Raw genomic sequence first — 19,674 nt, 5'->3', positions numbered from 1 at the left:
CCAGGAACACTCTTCCGAGTTTAAACACTTCCGCTGGGTACCAAACTCGCCAGACTTGAACATTATTGGGCGTATCTGGAATGCCTCGCGACTTGCTGCTCGGAAGAGATCTCCGCCCCCTCGTATTCTTACGAATTTATGGACAGCCCTGCAGGATTAATGGCCTCAGCTCTCTCCAGCACTACTTCAGATATTGGTCGAGTCCATGTCATGCCGTGTAGCGGCATTTCTGCGTGCTCGAGGGGGCCCTACACGATATTAGGCAGGTTAACCAGTTTCTTTGGCTCTTCAGTGTATAAAAGCTACCATTCTACTATCCAAACTCCTCTTGATAATTTTGAACATCCGGCTCTCCAAACTAGAACTGCGCCAAATCTTTAATTGAAGTCTCTATTAAACTGTAAACAGCCTGCTAAAATTTACTACGAACCTTTTTTTTTGTTGATGAGTGCAAAATAGGCGACATAATGTTTCAATGCAGATAATACTGAAATACTATTTTCATTCACTTCTTTAACTCCCTTTGAAACTCTTATTGTCTTCTTCGTGTTTTGTGGTGGCGGTGTTGCAGAACTATTTATTAACAAACTGGCCACCCTAGGAAGTTGCAGACTCACTGTGTGTGTGAGTTAAATAATTTATTGCTTGTTTCTGGTAGACATTTTAAGTAATGCACGACAGTCAAATTATAACTGCAGTTACAAAAAACACATATTTGCAAACTTTTATGCCTCTATATAATTTCGAGATCTGTGATCTAGTTAAGTGTATGTAAATAGACTTACTTTGCATTTTTGTAACCTAATTGAGCCCACCCTACCCCGACGGAGACGTGATAGAAACATTACAGGAGTTGAGGGTGTGTTGACTGCAAAACTTTTTCGTGTATTATGCAGCTAACAGAATAACACTAACTTGGTACTGGCGAGTGTTCCTTTCTAACTTGCAAAATTATGACAGAAAGGTTTGTAACATTTTACATTTTTAAACACGCTCCGACAATTCGTCTCCAGGCGACTGGAATGTCAGATTTCTCAGCGCCCAACTACCTGACCACCTGCTTGTGGTTTACTGCATTTAAATGAAATGGAATACGTATAACATGGCTGACTAAATCCTCATGTTGTGGATGTGATGCGACAGCACTTGGAGATTTAAACCATTTGTTTATTTCCTTGTGTGTATGTTTGTGTGTGTCTGTATGTGTGTGTGTGTGTGTGTGTGTGTGTGTGTGTGTGTGTGTGTGTGAATTTCTCGGAAGTACTTTATGTTTTTATTTACACTTCCCCTTTTAATAACTTTGCGACCTTTATCCACACTCATTAAATTTTAGTACCCTCACAACCATATCATAATCATCATCATCATATGCTGACCCTTTTATTAAAATTTGCCCGACAGTTACCAACCGCTGTCGACCATACCGACGGAAAAAAATCGCAACACCAAGAAGGATTTGTGTGACATAAACGAATGTTGGTATGCGTTTTTCTACATGTGAAAGATGGTGTCTATTCAAATTTCACTCCAGTCGCGTAAGAGTGGCGTTAATAGCACCAGACTATGAGTACGCAAAAGAAGTTTGCTTTAAATACACGCTGTAACGGTCGTGAGTGTTAGTTACCTTTGGTACTGAATGTGGTGAGATGCTGTTGGTCAAATGTATCTTTAAGGCGACGAAGGCGCCTTTATCAACCGCTCACTGAGTTTGAACGAGGTCACGTAATACGGCTACGAGAAACGGGGTGTTCCTTCTGCAATACTCCATAAATACTTGGTATGAATGTAGACACTGTGCATGGATGGTCACGAGGATGTATGGTCGCAAGAAGACCGAGCTCTGGACGGCCACGAGGCAATACCGAGACGGAAGACCATCGTATTGGGTGTAAGGCTCTGTCGCACCGTACTGCATCTGCAACAGCAGCAGCTGGCCCACACTGACGAACAGTTACAAATCGGTCACTTCCTGGACAGTCTCGAGCCAGACGCCCTGTAACGTGCATTCCACTGACCCCAATCTTCAGTGGTGTCAAGCGAGAGCATATTGGAGGGCAGGGTGGAGGTCTGTTGTGTTTTCTGATGAAAGCTGGTTCTGTCTCGGTGCCAGTGATGACCGTGTGCTGGTTAGAGGGAGGCCAGTTGAGAACCTGCACCTAACGTGTCTGCACCTAACACGCTAGACCAACTCCTGGAGTTTTTGTCTGGGGTGCTATTTTGAATGACAGAAGGAGCACTCTCTTGGTTATCCTATGCACCCTGAATGCATAATTGTACGTCAGTCTGGTGATTCAACCAGTTTTGCTACCATTCATGAACAGCATCCCAGGGGATATTTTCCAACAGGATAATGCACGCGCACGTACTGCTGTTGTAACCCAATACGCTTTACAGCGTTTTGGCATGTTGCCTTGGCCTACTCGATCAACAGACCTGTCTCCGACTGAGCACGTGTGGGGCATCATCAGACGACAACTTCAGATTGTTCTCATGTTGACCAACCAAGTGCAACAGGCGTAATTTCTGTCCCACAAATTGACATTTGGTACCTGTACAACACAATGCATGCAAGTCTGCATGCTTGCATTTCCATTCTAGCTTATCTCGCTCTTACGTTAACGTGTGATTCTGCAGTGTTAATCACTTATATACGTACGTGACCTATGCAAATGTATTAACGAAATTGCATTAATCTACATTAATTATTTTTTGGTGTTGCGATTTTTTTCCATCAGTGTATTTGTAAGAGAAAGATATATGAGGGTGTGTAAGGCGATGTATTTATTTGATCACAGCTGTAGCATAAACATTAAAGACAACCTTAAGAAACCTTGCAATATTTAGAAGGCTGTATGACCAGCCTAATCAAATGCCACATGAAATAAATAAATTATGACACACATATATCATTCGCGCAGTTATTACCACAGAGAGGTCGCTGCTGTGAAAATCTATAACAAAGAGAGCCGCATGGATCATGCATGGCCTGAATAAAGTCTCCTTGCTGGTCTCAGGTCATTTAGTCTCTGGCTGCAGAAGATAAAGCTTGAATTACACATGACCTCTTAGTAGATGGATAGTTAGCAGTGTTATGAATCAGGATATCTTGGTTTCATGTTTAAAATGTAATTGTATACTGTTTGAAAATAGACTAACACTTCACTATTTGAGATACATAGATTAAAAATAGTTTGATTCACTGCAGCAATGAAAGACACCGGTGGGTGGTTGCAGTCCACAATATTATACAGTAGTTCCGGTCATGTACAATCAATTGGACTCTGCCATTTTCATTAGCCTATAAAAGTATACCAGGGTTAGTGGAATGTGGTTGAACTACATCAGGTGATGTTGATGGAATTAGGCTAGAAACTAACTAAACTCTGTCTGAACAGGCCTTGGAAGGCCCAACGGCACCGACCGGCCGCCATGTCATCCTCACTCACAGGTGTCACTGGATGCGGATATGGAGGTGCATGCCGGCCGAAGTGGCCGTGCGGTTAAAGGCGCTGCAGTCTGGAACCGCAAGACCGCTACGGTCGCAGGTTCGAATCCTGCCTCGGGCATGGATGTTTGTAATGTACTTAGGTTAGTTAGGTTTAACTAGTTCTAAGTTCTAGGGGACTAATGACCTCAGAAGTTGAGTCCCATAGTGCTCAGAGCCATTTGAACCATGGAGGTGCGTGTGGTCAGCAAACTGCTCTCCCGGCCATATGTCAGTTTAAGAGACCGGAGCCGCTACTTGTCAATCAAGTAGCTCCTCAGTTTGCCTCACAAGGGCTGAGTGCACCCTGCTTGCCAACAGCACTCGGCAGACTAGATGTTTACCCATCCAAATGCTAACCCAGCCCGAACTTCAGTGATCTGATGGGAACTGGTGTTACCATTGCAGCAAGGCCATTAGCAGGTTAGAAACTGAGGCACTAAAACTAGTAAACGGTTTTTGTTATGTGGGCAGCAAAGCGATGATAATACACGAAAGGAGGAACTAAAATGCAGAGTGATGACAATAAGAAAAGCTTAATTATCTAATATAAATTAAAGACTTTTCTGATAGTATTTATCTGGCGTAGGACATTAGATGGAAGTGTAATGTGAGCAATAAACTAAACTGTCAAGCAGAAACATTAGAATTATGGAGTTATAGAAGAGAGCTGATTAGAAGAGTTCAATGGATATTTAATGATGAGTACTGAGTCCAAACAAGGAGGACCAAATGTTCTGTGGTATTGCCAAGAGATGACAGTGTCACACCAGAGTCGGCAATGTGAATCAGTGCCAGACGTTAGTGAGGGCTCTTTGTCATTTGCAACAACTAATGGTAGTCACTCTAGAAGACGCACCCCCTCTCTCAGTATAGCAGCACCCTCACACTGAGTTCAATATAGTGTCAAGGATGCAGTTTATCACATCCAAAGGAGTCAACATCACAGTGTAGTTTCTGATGAACTTGCATTTTAGAAAATGTTGAACACTGCATCTCAACAGTTCGTTTAGTAGTGAATCATGTAATGTTTTGGTAGTCCATAACAGTCGTAAATTACTAGTACTCATATATCAAAGAAGTGTGCCAAAAATTAAGTAAATGTTTTTCATTGATGTAACAAAGTGAAATAATATTTCATGCATTTTAGTTTGATGAGCCTCCTCCCAAAGCAATAAAAGAACACACATTCATACTGGACGAAAGTAGTTTCTTCTGGTCATAACATTGAAGAGCATAGCACAATACGAGTGGAAGAAGAAACAGAATGGTAGGACATATCCAGAGGCATAAAGGACATTAATTTGTTAATAAGAGGCCGTGGGGAGTGTAAACATTAGAGAAAGATCAAGGTTTGAAAACTGTAAGCAGGTTCATGTTGTTATTCTGAAATTAAGAGATGTGAATTGGGTTAGACAAGCCTAGAGATCTGCATCAGATCAGTCTTTGGACTGAAGCATACCCCTGCAAGAAAAATACATACTCAAAAGTTTTGTTCGTGCTACAAGAGATAAAAACGAAACTGAACTTAGAGTGTCCAGATACATTACTAAGCGACAGGATTTATAACAGACATTAATCGAAGTCAGTTTTTAAATTAGATAAAGGAATAATAACCGAAAGGCAAAGCCACCGTAAAACGATGAATAAAAGGTGCAGAAGACAGAATGGCTACTGTCGAAATCTTGTTTCAGAAGCCCTGGAGTTGAACATGGTACTGAAAAACAGGCTTTCAGTTCTGACTGACTCCAAGTAATCATTTCCCCCACATATCCCAATACTTTAAGATGTAGCCTCGAATGCTACAAGACATTTGGAAGTGGTACTTTCGCTTTCCGCTTTCTGTGATACATGAATACGATGGCCAGTTCAAACCATCTTAGTCTACATCAAGAATTGTGGGAAACAGCACTCATTCGTATTTTTAGCAAAATACTAATATACACTGAAATATGAACGTTGGAAGTCGATACTACGACCATTACATGTGGGAAAATTGACGTACCACCATCAAACAATAATAGCAAAAATCATCATCACAAATTCCTACTGCACTTGACCAAACACAGGTGTTCCACAAAACACCTGCAGTTCGTTCCCTTTTCGGCGATGCCCTTTATTTATCTTTCTACTTTTCCCTTCTTCTAACAATCCCCTTTCAGTCCAGGTTTGTAGGTGTTCAGTACTTTTTCTAGCTGTTAACATCCAGCTGAACACCAAAACTTTAACGACACATCTTATGTTTCTTAGCGAATTCTGTAAATGCTTCAATTTTTCTTTTCTTTGTTTCTAGACTGACTGTAGATTAATCTATGGAGCACACCATATAAAAAGGTTACCCATATGATCAAGTTAACCTTCGTTCTATCAGTGTGAAGAAATAATGATCAACTACTACTAGTTGACAGTACTTCACCAAAGTACTGTTGACAGTACCAGCAAATGACAGGCACGTTGAGGACGCTGACAATCATGAGATGATGAGGAAACAGCTGACTCAAAGGTCAGACACTTTCGTGTTGTTAATCCAATTGATCATAAAGAGGTTCTAGAGATCCTCAGCACATTGAAAATTATTATGAAATCATATTGCGATGACATTAACTTAGCTAATGACTGCTTTGCCCAAGGAAAATTCCCAAACACATCAATATCAGCAGGGCTCATAACCCTCAAGGATGAGGAGAATGAAGAACCTACCCAGGCAAAATATTATTATAGACCCATCTGCCTACTAAATGTTCTTCAAAAACATTTGGGCAAAATACCAAACAAGAGGCTTTCCATTCATGGGAGCAAAACTGGAATGAATGTCACTCTGTACAGTTTCAGAAAGGACAAACCTACTAAGAATGCTATTGATCATGCTGTAGAGCTGGTACTGAATTCATAGTCCCCGTATTTCGTCATTACTATTTTTCACATATGCTGTGCCTTTGATGCCTCTGACGCATTTTAACTATCCAGAGGCAACTTTCCAAAAAGCTTATAGACTACTGTATGCACAGCAAGGTTGCTGTGTTGCATCCCAAGAGAAATATGACAAAAATAATCACTGAAGGCTGTCCTCAGTTCTCAGTCTTTGAGCCCATAATTTAGGACATTACTCACAAACCCTTTTTGAATAGCCTACAAGAAAATCCTGAAGCTTTGGTTGTAGTGGCATATTATGACGATCTCCTGATATTAGCCCAAAGTAACACCAGAGTACAACTAGAAAAAATGAGGTAGTTCTTTTAGACACAGTTCAGCAGTAGCGCGGAGTATTGAACTTCTTGAGACCATTCAGAAGTCATGTTAAAAGTCTGATTAAGTAACAACCTTTAATCTGCATAAGTCTGATCTGTATCTCAGGGTACAGTTACATGGTAATTGCACAACAAAAATTATGTCTGCCTCCAAACTGTTTCCATCTCTGTCATGAGGTGATACTAGTGGCCATAGTGAGCTGTAGAATAAGCATACAGTGCACATAGGCTGGTGACTGAGAAATATCGGTGGTGTGGGTGCAGCAGTCAGTTCTAATGTGTTGCTGAGGTGCTTTTGGCACAACGTTAACTGACTTGGCAGAATGTCAACTGATGCTTTGAAAGCAGTGTTTGGTGTCCTGCATCTTGATTTGTGTATCACAGAAAGAGCTGACATGTGCTGAATAATGTAAAAATGGCTACATACTGTAGTAAATGAAATACTTTGGACTCAAAAAGGTAATCACATCTCCCACAGAGATTATGTTATGGATTTGTAGCAAAAGAGATGGGTTTCATCTGTCACTGGAAGGTGGACACATCATATCTTCCCAAACAGGTCACGTTCAGCCAACTAGTGGTCTTGTAAATCAGGACATAGTCTATCCTCTTCATACATAGAATCTACAAAAAAAAGGGCACCCCGGCTGTGATCGTGTAGGTACACCACTGGAGGTATAACTGAACATCTTAGTCCAGATTATGAGCCATTGATAGCTTATGCACTTTCAGGGCGTATGTATCTACAAAGCAGTGTATTATGAGCTGAAATTTGGCTTGTTCACTGAAGGAACGTCGTTCTCACAGACATCCTAAACTGTCATTTGCTCAGGGCATAAGGACGTGATATCTGTGAAGGAGGGACTGGAAAGGAGTCATAGATAGTCAGCTTGCCAACAAGGTTGCCTTCAGGTCTAAAGTAGAGTCTGAATGGGACATCTGACTTCATTGCCTCACCTATCATATGGGAAGAGAAATTCAAGATACTCCAGTACACCACCAACTATCTATGGATCTGTGCGGCTCCTAAAGCTAGTGTGAAAAGGAAACTGGATGTACAATATCCTACCCAATGTCATAGTACTTATCACCACTCCCACATATTCTTGACTTAGCGACAGATTCCTTTCTTTCACTCTTCTATCTGTTTCCTCTCTATCACTTTTTATTGTTATTTCTTCTCTTCCATTATTTACTTTAGTTTTCTTCAGTAAAATAAGCTGGAATGTAGTTTTGCTGGTAGTTACCATGAATATATCAGAAGCAGCTTATAACTAGCTCTTATGATAAGTTTAAAGGAATACACACAGCCAAAAGAATGACTGGCAGTTGTCAGGATTACTTACTCTAATAAATAACAAGAAAATGTGTGTTATTCGTACAATTTGTCTCAAAAAGTAATGTACAAAAAATTACCCACTTAATAGAAATAAGTGGCTGGTCTGTCCCTTGTAGTCTTTAACAAGCATTTTCTGGAAGTCGCTTCTGCTTACTTGACATCAATAATTTGCCAAAGACAATTGGTTATGTGTATTTTTAGTTGGTTGGCTATAACATTTGGTGATCTTCCATGTTTTAAACCCACAGGGGATAGAAATTACATTTCTGCTGATGATTTTGAGCTTCTCTTTTTCACTGTGATAACAATAATGATACTCATAATTTTCTAGAACACTTTGCTGTGTCATTTACATAAAAGTGCAACTTGTATGATTTGTGTACCATATTCTATGACGCTACAGGGCAACTACTAATGTAAAAACCATTCAGCATCAAGCTAAGGTGCTTCTCTATAATTCTTTCACAAGCTATTATCTTCTATGTGTAGTATAGCATAAATTTTTTGCGTGAGTTGTTTATTAAAATGTGACTCTTGGCACTGACTCCATACATACACCAGTACATTGTCAAATGTCCAACATCAGCACAACAAATGCAATTTTCCACACCACCTATGAACTAAAGCATCTTCAGAGAACTCTGTCCTACAATACATGTTAATATTCTCTGCACTAAACACTACAGCAGGAAACCATCATCCATTAAAATTACAGATATCCCAGATAAGTATCTTTATTTCTGAAAATGTACAGCAGAAAATTTACATAGATCCATTACTGTTAAAATACATCATTATTGTTTTTCTTATGTTTTATCAACATTGTACTTCGCAGGTATTGGAACAGGCTGCTTCTCCTTGATACTGTCATTGATGGACTTCACAGATGAATATTAGACATAATGTTAGAATAAAAACAATAATTCATTAACACAAACATAGAGCTTTATTCATTGTTCTACCCTTCAAATTCTAAATGTAAATTTCGCCGATAAAGGTACTGCCGTTATCTGTTTAATGCATACTGATACGACTGCACATGAATATAAAACATAAGGACTTATCTGATGTATGGAGCTGTACACACAACGTGAATGCACAGAGTAGCTACATCACTATACTGTCACTTTTTTCGACAAAATCTGCTATCCAAATACAGATTTTGTTTACTATGTCAGTGAACAGTAATTCGAGTATCATTGGGCCAAATTATTCTGGAAGACACCATTCAGAAACTTAATGTTCCATTATTAGTTACAAAAATATATTCGACTCTTAAATTTACTTTGAAAGACACGGTACTACCATTCTCACAAGCAATCTTCGATTCTTTCCTCATGACGTCATTCATTCTGAAAACGAAACCAAAACTTCCTACTAATAATGAGATCGGGGCACATTAATCAGGTGTACTAACTCACTTGCCCATTTTTAAAAAAATTACATTCGTTTACGACATAAAGCCAAATATCGAGCCATTGGCATTTTTTTACAGGTTCTTAAGTCTACAATACACATAAAGTTATTTCTTAATCTAGTATGTCAGTATTCGAAAACACAATGCAAGCAATGATGAAAAGCAGTAGCGAAATGTTACACAAAAAAATCAATTTATCACTTTCTGACACATGTATGACGAAATGATGTTGTTTCTATTTTATTACAACAGGTACAAGATTGCTTATTCTATAGTCCGCTCGACCTGAGGAATTTGCAACTCAAAGTAGATAAACAAAAGTTAGTAAGTGATATCGTAAATGATGAATATATGATGGCATTCTCTTACTTAAAGCACCTATGCAGCTAAATTCAGCTTATCCATTACAATATTCTATACACTACATACTTCATAACAGCGTTCTCAGATATGCTTCAAATTAAACTTAACTAAACTTTTAAAAATCACAAAAAAACAACAAAATTTATTATATCACAATCATAACCATCATCTCATATGATCTGCTTCAGTACTGAAATGTAAATAAATGGAGCTTGTGACTGTACAAATATTATTCTTACTTGCGCGAAAATCAACAGCACTACAATTCTACTATTACACAAACCATTTTGTACCAAAGGAAATGATCTAATTTTGCACTTTCGGTGTTAATCAGTCTTCGTTCTCGTTTACGCATCATGTAATCACTGCCGGCCACCATCAAAACAAAGAAAGATGATTATGTTTGTATACAAACAATGAATGTAAACATAGCAACATTAGACAGTAGTATATTGAAAATAAATAAGCTAATTCATCATATAATGTGGAAGAGAATTTCGACAGTAGCCAGTGCAGAAATAGGTGAGGTGTGAAGAAAGATTTTCCAACCTTGAAAAAAACAAATAGACTGTGACAGTCTCAGTCTTATCATTTTTTCTGATTCTATCAGGTCATGGAACAATTAAATCAAAAAGTAGAAATCTTCAAAATATAATTACACAAACAGTTTAGGAAATGCACTGAAAATATTTCTACATACCTCACCTCTTCTGGATGTTTGCTGAGGATGAACCACAAGAACCATTCTGAGAAGAGTGCCCACATTTTCTACAATGTGCTTCAAGCTTGTAATAAAAAGCCTAATAATTTAGTGATGCTTGCAAGGAAGCAAAGTATTTAAAATGTCGTTAAAAGAAAGAATTTTTGATGTATCACTTTATATTCCAAACAACTACTAATGTGACACATTTATTACAACTACATACAATTCGTTATATTGCTCATTTGAGAATTCATCATGATACTGCAGTGCATATCGACCTGAGGAACTGACAAGATGAGTACGATCTTTGATATGAAAGTCTAGACAGAACCACTACTCAAGCCACTCATTTTTACATTGGTCATCAACAATTAGCATACTACCACTGATAAAGTTTTTTAACAACATAAGTCCAAAATTCAAACTTTAATGGAAGTACAGTTACAACTGCAAAATTTCTCCACACAATAAGGAAAAAACATACAAATTTACTGTGTTGTTTGATGATGTTATCAAAATACTGAGAAAATTGCAGTTTATTTTGTGACAGTTGAAAGTAATACTTTATAAGGTTTACTGTAAATTGTAAATGGAAACACGTGAAACACTAGCCTCTCTCTGGGAAATCTTCTGAAATAAACTCAGAAAACAAGGGAAGAGTAGATAGAAAATTGCTCACATAGAACACAATTTCTGTTTAACCCGTAAGCATATGATGAATTGATTCCATTCTTTAGCCAAGATCGATTTAGCATTGTAGATGAAAAGGAAAATGCAAAGAGAAAATTTCTGCTTGAGTGATTCCATGATTTTCAACTTCTTTGCTCAATAATTATAAAGCTAAGGTCTGTTGGAGTAACTGTTTGGATAGACTTCATTTGTAAATAAAAATACATTACTTACACACAGAGAGCTCTGACAAAATGAAATGAGAAATGCCTCTGATATACATGGCGACTAATCACAGTTAGCTGAGTATGTCACAATATTGTTTTATAAATTGAATGACTCATACATAATGTAAATTGCAATGGTGTACAGTATGACATTCGTTGAAGAAATTCCTTCCATTGTCTTTGCAGTCATTTTATATTATAAGCAGAAGCAGGAAAGTGCCTCAAATTGGAGTAATGTAGGATGCAGAGCAGCGTAACATTTCCTCACTGCACTCTCAGAAATCATTTGCTGTTATTCCCAAGAAGAGCGATGTTATGCTAGATGTCTGCTCCATACTTCCTGCTTCTTTCGAAAGCTGCTCCAGTGATGCACTGCCAGTATTGTGATGAGAAGAATCTATGGTAAAGTCGTCACTGTCCAAACTGAATTGACGACCCAAAAAGAATCTGACTGGGAAAAAATTGTGTCCACCTCACCACTGAAACAGTTGTTACATCTGCAGCTGTAACAGCTGGCACAGAGGTGAAGGGAGCAGAAAGCAATAAATTTCAGTTGTATAACTTAATGGCATGACACATCACAGAAAATGGGCCTACAGGACAGGGAGCAAGGGAAAACTAGAAAGATTATAAAAACGTCTGGGTACTGAAATATTTGCTCGCAGTTCATTCCAGTGCTACTCTGTCATTTTATGACCGTAGAGAACCTTCGTTTATACAAGCTAAAATTATTTAGTTACGTATTATTAGAGCGTGATCGATCACAAATATTACTTTAAAATTAATCTATGGTAGCTGTACAAGTATACGATGGGATGATGAAAAATACGTCTTAATTTAAACAGATTCTATCTTTGTACTGTTGGTGTGTTATTACAGTCTTTAAAGCTATCGGCACTAGACTCACAGAACACTATTATCACTATTTAAAGAAACATGGACTTGTTCCTAAATCGTTCTCAGTCTATATCATATGCGGTAGTTAATGAGGTGAGATAAATGAGTGCTGTGCTTAATGTGTGGTCTTGCAAAGTGAGCGAGTAAATTAAATTCTTACGCTTCTGTAAAATATAAGCTTTTTTTGTTTGTTTGAGAGTTTTCCTTTGTACTGATGACAGAAGCCATGCCACAGAAAAAATATGAAGAGTTGAGATTTTGCCAATTGTACGTGATTGTCCTATCAGATAGCCTTCTCTGATCTTCTCTTTCTGAGTTACAGGTACTTAAAGTGACGAGCAGTTCTACTATTACGTTTCTTTTCCATTGTTAAACATGCTCGTAATGAAAAATTCACTTTCTTTTGCGCCCACTATAGACAACTCATTTTTACAAGAGTGTGGTAAAATTTCACTTCTGATAGTACAATTAGATATTTCCAGTTACATCTATTTTGAAAACACTACATTTTTCTCCTACATCGATGCTTTGCCTACATTGCTTAAGATGTTGCTTTTATTATTGAGCCTCAGTAAACCATTACAGAATCCACACTTGAGAAATGTTCCACTGAACACACATATAGAGTACAGTTTATACCACTTGCTGAAACAATCTTGCCTCAAAATAGCCTCTTCGTTGTGCAGAACAATAAGCGAACTTAAAGCTACTAATACGAGAAACTGACGAGTTTGGCACATTGAACATATCGCGTCACAAACACACAGTTAATGTTCTGTACATTAAAATTTCTGTTGCCCTGGCACTCATGAATCTTGAAGAAACATTTCTGCATCACAAACAGAAACAACGTTGGTCACAATTACTGGTTGATGCACTCAATCATGATGTCACCTGGACTGTTGGTGGGTAGTGAAGTAGCCTCTTATTACAATAGCCTCTCTCTTGATAGCCTCTTGATGTTGCGTATTATTAGATACTGAACTAATTTTCGTGTCATGTTGTAGCCTCTTCATAGTTTTGTCACCTGAATTCAAGCAGTAACTTACATATAATAAGATGGGTGTGGCAAGAGTGGCATATTGAACAGTCTCAGAAACAGAGGGTGTGGGTGACCTCATGTATTATCAGCAATGACGTTCCCTTTGGGTGATACAGAGCGTAAGACTTCAATTAAAATGCAATATTCTTGTCATTACTGTTGAGAGATGATATACACATATCAGAGCAGTGGCAATACCAGTGTGTTTGGGTGTAGCGTGATACAAGGGAAACTCTTCTTTAAAGGTCCTCTCCTTGCTGGCCCTGTTTAGCTTCTGAAGAAATTTCTCTTTACGTCATATGCTGCGGTAGTACCTACTTTGACGTATTTTAAATTAAAAACGAATTCACTCGGTTTTCTTTATCAGGCACAGTGTAGCATTTAAAGAAGTCATTTGAGTAGGATTAAAATGATATTACAGATGTAATTAACACTCTGAAGACTGAACCAACGAGCAGACCCACTTCAGCCCTGTCTACACCCATTACTTCGTCCATATCTTGCTTTCCTCGTCACGAATGGAGACTTGGATTTGTTCAATGGACAGGAGGTTGAACGCAGCACAAGCTGAGGAACGTGCATGAATACACAAACAGTCCCTGACCCTTTCCTGTAGCTACATGGATTCCTCAGTAAAGGTAAACTGTCTGCTATGTCGGTCTCTTATTGTTGTTATTGGGCCCATTCAAAGAGATCTCTATTTTTCTTCTTCTTCTTCTGAGCCAATGTGCACTATGTAGCGAAGCCACTTTCAAGTGTAGAGATCGCATTTATATTCCACACACAGCCAAATTGTCTTATTGGTATCCTCATGCATTTCTCATTATGTGACTGTATAGGTGAATTATATGTCAAGTGCAGGTATTGATACTGGACACTACAACATCTGCAGTAGGGCGAAAATATGTCCCTTCTAGACTCTGACCTATGGTTGGCGAACGAACAGCAGAATTTGTATCTTTACTGTTCTCAGGTACTATATACAGGGCTATGAAGAGGCAAGAATAAGGTAATTATGGCACTGATGTCTCACACTGCGTTCTTCTGTTGATCTTTTTTTTTTTTTAATTTTTAAATGTACATCAGCCTCTTTGTCTCTCATTGCTTCAGATGCAGAGCTCTTATACCACATTTAATGTTGTGAAGTTGTTTGTATCACTTCATATCAGCGTTCAATGCTGTGCCTTCTTCTTGTGGTTCAGTAACGTCTGGCTGATCAGTGGATTTACTCCCATATTGTTCCCAGTTAATGTGTTAGAAGACAAGAAAGTGGTAAATATGGCACGTAGAATTTTGGGTTGTCCTTATTGTCAAGAGTCTTCCTACCCTCACTCACGCTCTGTATTGTTCATTTCCGTGTTAGTTAATGAGTCCACGTCTCTTGCCAAATTCGGAGAATGAGGTCATTTTGCAGCACAGTTGACAGATTCTGTCCAGTCCAGCACAAGAAACTGTGCAACGCCATAACCTAGGGCGGTTGCTGATAAGTGGAGAAGAAGTCTTTTCACACTGAAAAATCGTGTCTACGGAGAAGCAGCCTGTTGTTGATACCATATTGCGAATACGGAGAAGCAGCTACTTGTTGATACCATGGCGTCATCATAGGGAAGCAGCCTGTTGTTGATACCATGTTGCGAGTACGGAGAAGCAGCTTGTTGACGATACCATTGTGCGATTATGGGGAAGTTGCCTGATGTTGGTACCAAGATGCAATTATGGGAAATTAGCTCTGGCTGCTATGGGGAGGCGAGTCGTCACCTGGCCGGAACGCACACCATTCTTTTGCCAACAGCCATCCTGGAAAAGAAGAAAACTACTTTATTACCAGCAACAGAATCATCATCAACGTGCTGAGCTTCACTACTCATAAATCTCGTTAACTGATCGCAGTTTGCGAAGCTCAAAACTTATTAGGGTTAGGAAACACAGATAAAGGTGGGCGAACAAAGAGTGTGACCATAATGGTAGAGCTGATGTCAACCCAAAGACTGAACATCAAAATTCTTTACTATACATGGTCCTATTCTTTACTATGCATGTCCTATTCGAGGTAGCACACCACTGCCTTCTTCCAAGTTTTCAAATGACGTATCTGCTCAGTTGTTGACAAACCAGCGGTTTAACGCTACTACGAACCACGGTGCATTTGGTTAATATTCACATACACAAATCATTGCCAGAGGTGGAAGAAGCGATAGATGGAAAACTGGAAAACCCTTACCCGAGGAGTGCATCGCAGATTTACAGATTTGTAGCCACCGAATCACATGAGGGTAACTACAATGGACAAAAAATTTTAGTGTGCAACATCTCACCTGGCAAGAGCTTTCACAAGATGTGATTAAACAACTATTATTCAAAAATTAGGGTATCGGACAAGACAGAGCACATCTTATAAAAATAATATTTTACTTCAGTCTTATGTTATACGCAGTATATCTTCCATTCACAATATACAGGGAAGACCCAAAGAAACTGGTACACCTGCCTAATATTGTAGGGCCCGTGCGAGCACGCAGAAGTGCCGCAACACGACGTGGCATGGACTCGACTAACGTCTGAAGTAGTGCTGGAGGGAACTGACACCATGAATCCTCCAAGATTGTCCATAAATCCGTAAGAGTACAAGGGGTTGGATATCTCTTCTGAACAGCACGTTGCAAGGCATCCCTGATATGCTCAATAATGTTCCTGTCTGCGGAGTTTGGTGGCCAGAGACAGAGTTTGGTGGTCAGAGACAGTGTTCAAACTCAGAAGAGTGCTCCTGGAGCTACTATGTAGCACTCTGCAGTAATTCTGTATGTGTGGGGTGTCGAATGGTCCTGCTGGAATTGCCCAAGTCCTTCGGAATGCACAACGGACATGAATGGATGCAGATGATCAGATTGGATGTTTACATATGAGTCAGTTGTCAGAGTCGTATCTAGAAGCATCAGGGGTCCCAATCCCTCCAACTGTACACGCCACACACCATTACAGAGCCTCCGCCAGCTTGAACAGTCCCCTGCTAACATGCAGGGTGCATCGATTCATGAGGTTGTCTCCATCCTCGCACATGTCCATCCACTCAATACAGTTTGAAACGGGACTTGTCCAATCACCAACATATTTCCAGTCATCAGCAGTCGAATGTCAGTGTTGACACACCCAGGCGAGGCGTGACGCTTTGGTTAGGCAGTCGTCAAGAGTACATGAGTGGACCTGCGGCTCCGAAAGCCCATATAGATGATGTTTTGTTGAATGGTTTGCACGCTGAGACTTGTTGATGGTCCAGCATTGAAATCTGCAGCAATTTGCAAAAGGATTCTACTTCTGTCACGTTGAACGATTCTCTTGAGTCGTCGTTGGTCCCGTTCTTGTAGGGTCTTTTTATGGCCGCACCGATGTCGGAGATTTTACCGGATTCCTGATATGCACAATCACTCGTGAATTGGTCGTACGGGAAAAATCCCCACTTCATCGCTACCTTGGTGATGCTGAGTCCCATCGCTCGTGCGCCGACTATAACACTACGTTCACACTCACTTAGAACTTGATAACCTGTTATTGTAGTAGCAGTAACCAATGTAACAACTGCGTCTGACACTTGTCTCATACAGGCGTTGCCGACAGCAGCGAGGTTTCTGTCTGTTTACATACTGTATCTCTGTATTTGAATACGCATTCCTACACCAGTTTCTTTGGCGCTTCAGTGTATTTTACAGTTGATGAGATACACGTGATAGGGTGACATTCATCTTACACACGTTACAAACGCTGCGTTTTTACAATCACATGGTTCTTTCACAGTTTCTATAGACAAACAGATTCGTTAACATTTATAAAAGATTCTCTCAAATCGCACAGTGTGGTTGCCAACTAATCATGAGACATCGTTTCGCCAAATATTGGTAAGGATAGCTGATGGCACGCAGTGGACTGTATCAAGATGCAGTCTTCTCGGGATGCGAGTTATTTTTCTCTCTCGGTGAGATATGAGCATTTTTGAAGCTTTCTGATCAATTTCTTTATCTGACGACAAAAACAGATATCGCAGGGTTGCCTAGCGGAGCGTATTTGGGGGAATCACTTTCAACATTGCACGATCGCATTCTCTCATCTTCAAAAATCTCGTCGTATAATTGCGGATTTGCTTGTCCGTCCATCCCCCTCCCCCTAGGAGTCAATTAATTAACGAAAAGCAAGTTGTTTTCCCGCATGAAGAAGTTCATTTTCAATCTCAAATTCTCCTTTGGCTCTCCATTTCATGCCTTTTATGAAAACATTAATATTGCAGAGTAAGTAACGTAAAAATAAAAAATAAAAACTTTCTGCACAGCGACTCCAGCCCGCGACCCTCAGGTTAATGTTCTGCGTTCTTTCCGCTGCGCCAGTCACTGTATGGAAAGGTACGTCGACATTGATGGCCTCCATACATCATATATCGGTGATGACGAGTAGGCGCGATCACCTAGTGAAAGTGAAGTCATTGTCTCTGTTGATCAGGCTAACAACCACTCGTATTTCAATAGCCTTCTTTAGAACACAGTCCCAGATACACTAGGTCTGTCCTAACACTTCCGTTTCTTCATGTTTCATTGATGTAGGGAAGATGCTCATTCTACAGACATCACCTGAAGGCAACAGCACGGTATGCTGTCAAAAGATCGTTTCACGTAGACGACTGAACCATGGTAGACACCCGGCAGCAATAAAAACGGTCCTTAGTTCGTCACGCTGCTTCTATGCAAGTGTGGCTCATGTCAGAATAGTACTGTCTGAAAATAGCTGCACAGATATTCAGCCGGATCTTTGTAAGAGTTCAAAGTGCCACAAAAATTAGCAAAAACACTTTGTCCAGAGACTGCAGTAGCAATGAGTCGCATCTGGAATCGGTCAACTCACACAAATACCTTCGCGTAACAATGTGTAGCGATACGAAATGGAACTGGACTCGCATTCGGGGGGACGATGGTTCAAACCCGCGCCCGGCCATACAGATTTCGGTTTTCCGTTGTTTCACTAAATCGCTCCTTTGAAAGGAGACGGCCCATTTCCCTCCCCATCCTTGACACAATCCGAGCTTGTGCTCCGTCTCTAATGACCTCAATGTCGACGGGACGTTAACCCCAGTCTTCCTTCCTTCCTTTTTACGAAACTGAACATTCACATAAGATTAATCGTACGTGAAGCAGGTGGGAGACTTCAGTTCTTTGGTGCAATACTAGGAAAATGCAATGTGTGTAAAGGATATTGCTTAGAAAACAGAATATTGCTGAAACAGAATATTGCTGAAGTGTGTGGGATCCCTGCCAGTCAGAAATAACAGGAGATGTTGAACGTGAACAAGAGCAGCACGAATAGCCACCGGTTTGTTTAACTCAGAAGGTGTATTGGGATGCTGAAGAAACTGACTTGCAGAAACTCGAGGATAGACCCAAACTATTACGAGAAATCCAGCTTAGAATGTTTTAAGAACCAGTTTTAATTGAAGAATCTAGGAATATACCGTAACCCCTTACATACCTCAGAGATGTGATTTCACAAATTACAGAGCACACAGAGGAGTCTAAGCTATCATTCTCCTCATACTCCACACGTGAGTGAAATAGGAAGCACACCTAATAACTGGTACAATGTGAAGTAGCATCTGACATGCACTTCACAGGGGCTTACAAAGTACACAAGGTGATCAGCTGCCCCTGCTGCTGGGATCTGTGTAACCGGCAATGCCTTCAAATACCGCAACAAGATTTTCATATGCTCTCGCTCACTACTTGCAGGAAAAACTAATAGTACCTTTTTGTAAGAAATATACTGTAGTTCAATTTTGTACTGGAATGTGAACATGAAAATCTCGTTCGTGATATTTGAAGGCGCTCTGGAATGCATTAAACGAACTGGTCGTAGCAGCTGAATCACACCATACATATATGCAAATGTAGATATCATGGGCATCACGCATTACAATATAGAAGCAGGTCTTACATGTCACAATTTGCTAGAAGTCACAGAAAGAGACAGCCCTTGCGGAACATAAGGTATGAGCACAAAATGTGCTTTCGATTGGTTAAAATGCTGTCAGGAATGTAAGGAAACTGTTGAAAGCGTGCCATGAATCCAAGTTAACTGCCAGTAAATATGATGACAGAAAATCTAATGCAAGTGTGAGAGATACTGTTACAAAATAGGCGACTATAGCTGAAACTGATATTAGAGGAATTGTGGACTAGCAAGGATACTATTAACGCCAGTGTACACAAGGATTTGGTTAAGTTCGAGATCTGTTGTCAATTTGTGTCACAC

General features: G+C 39.8%; 1 long non-coding RNA gene across 1 annotated transcript in view; it reads right to left on the bottom strand.

Moving 5' to 3' along the window:
• Nucleotides 1–8,789: 8,789 nt before the first annotated feature.
• The window catches only part of LOC124776652, a 28,418-nt gene continuing 17,533 nt past the window's right edge, over nt 8,790–19,674 (bottom strand). Inside the window, exon 2 of the long non-coding RNA XR_007015645.1 lies at nt 8,790–15,186. This is a non-coding gene — a long non-coding RNA (uncharacterized LOC124776652). The remainder of the gene's footprint in view (nt 15,187–19,674) is intronic.

Source organism: Schistocerca piceifrons, chromosome 2, assembly GCF_021461385.2.
Source record: "Schistocerca piceifrons isolate TAMUIC-IGC-003096 chromosome 2, iqSchPice1.1, whole genome shotgun sequence".
In the NCBI taxonomy this organism is placed as follows: domain Eukaryota; kingdom Metazoa; phylum Arthropoda; class Insecta; order Orthoptera; family Acrididae; genus Schistocerca; species Schistocerca piceifrons.
This window is presented reverse-complemented; position numbering and strand designations above follow the sequence as displayed.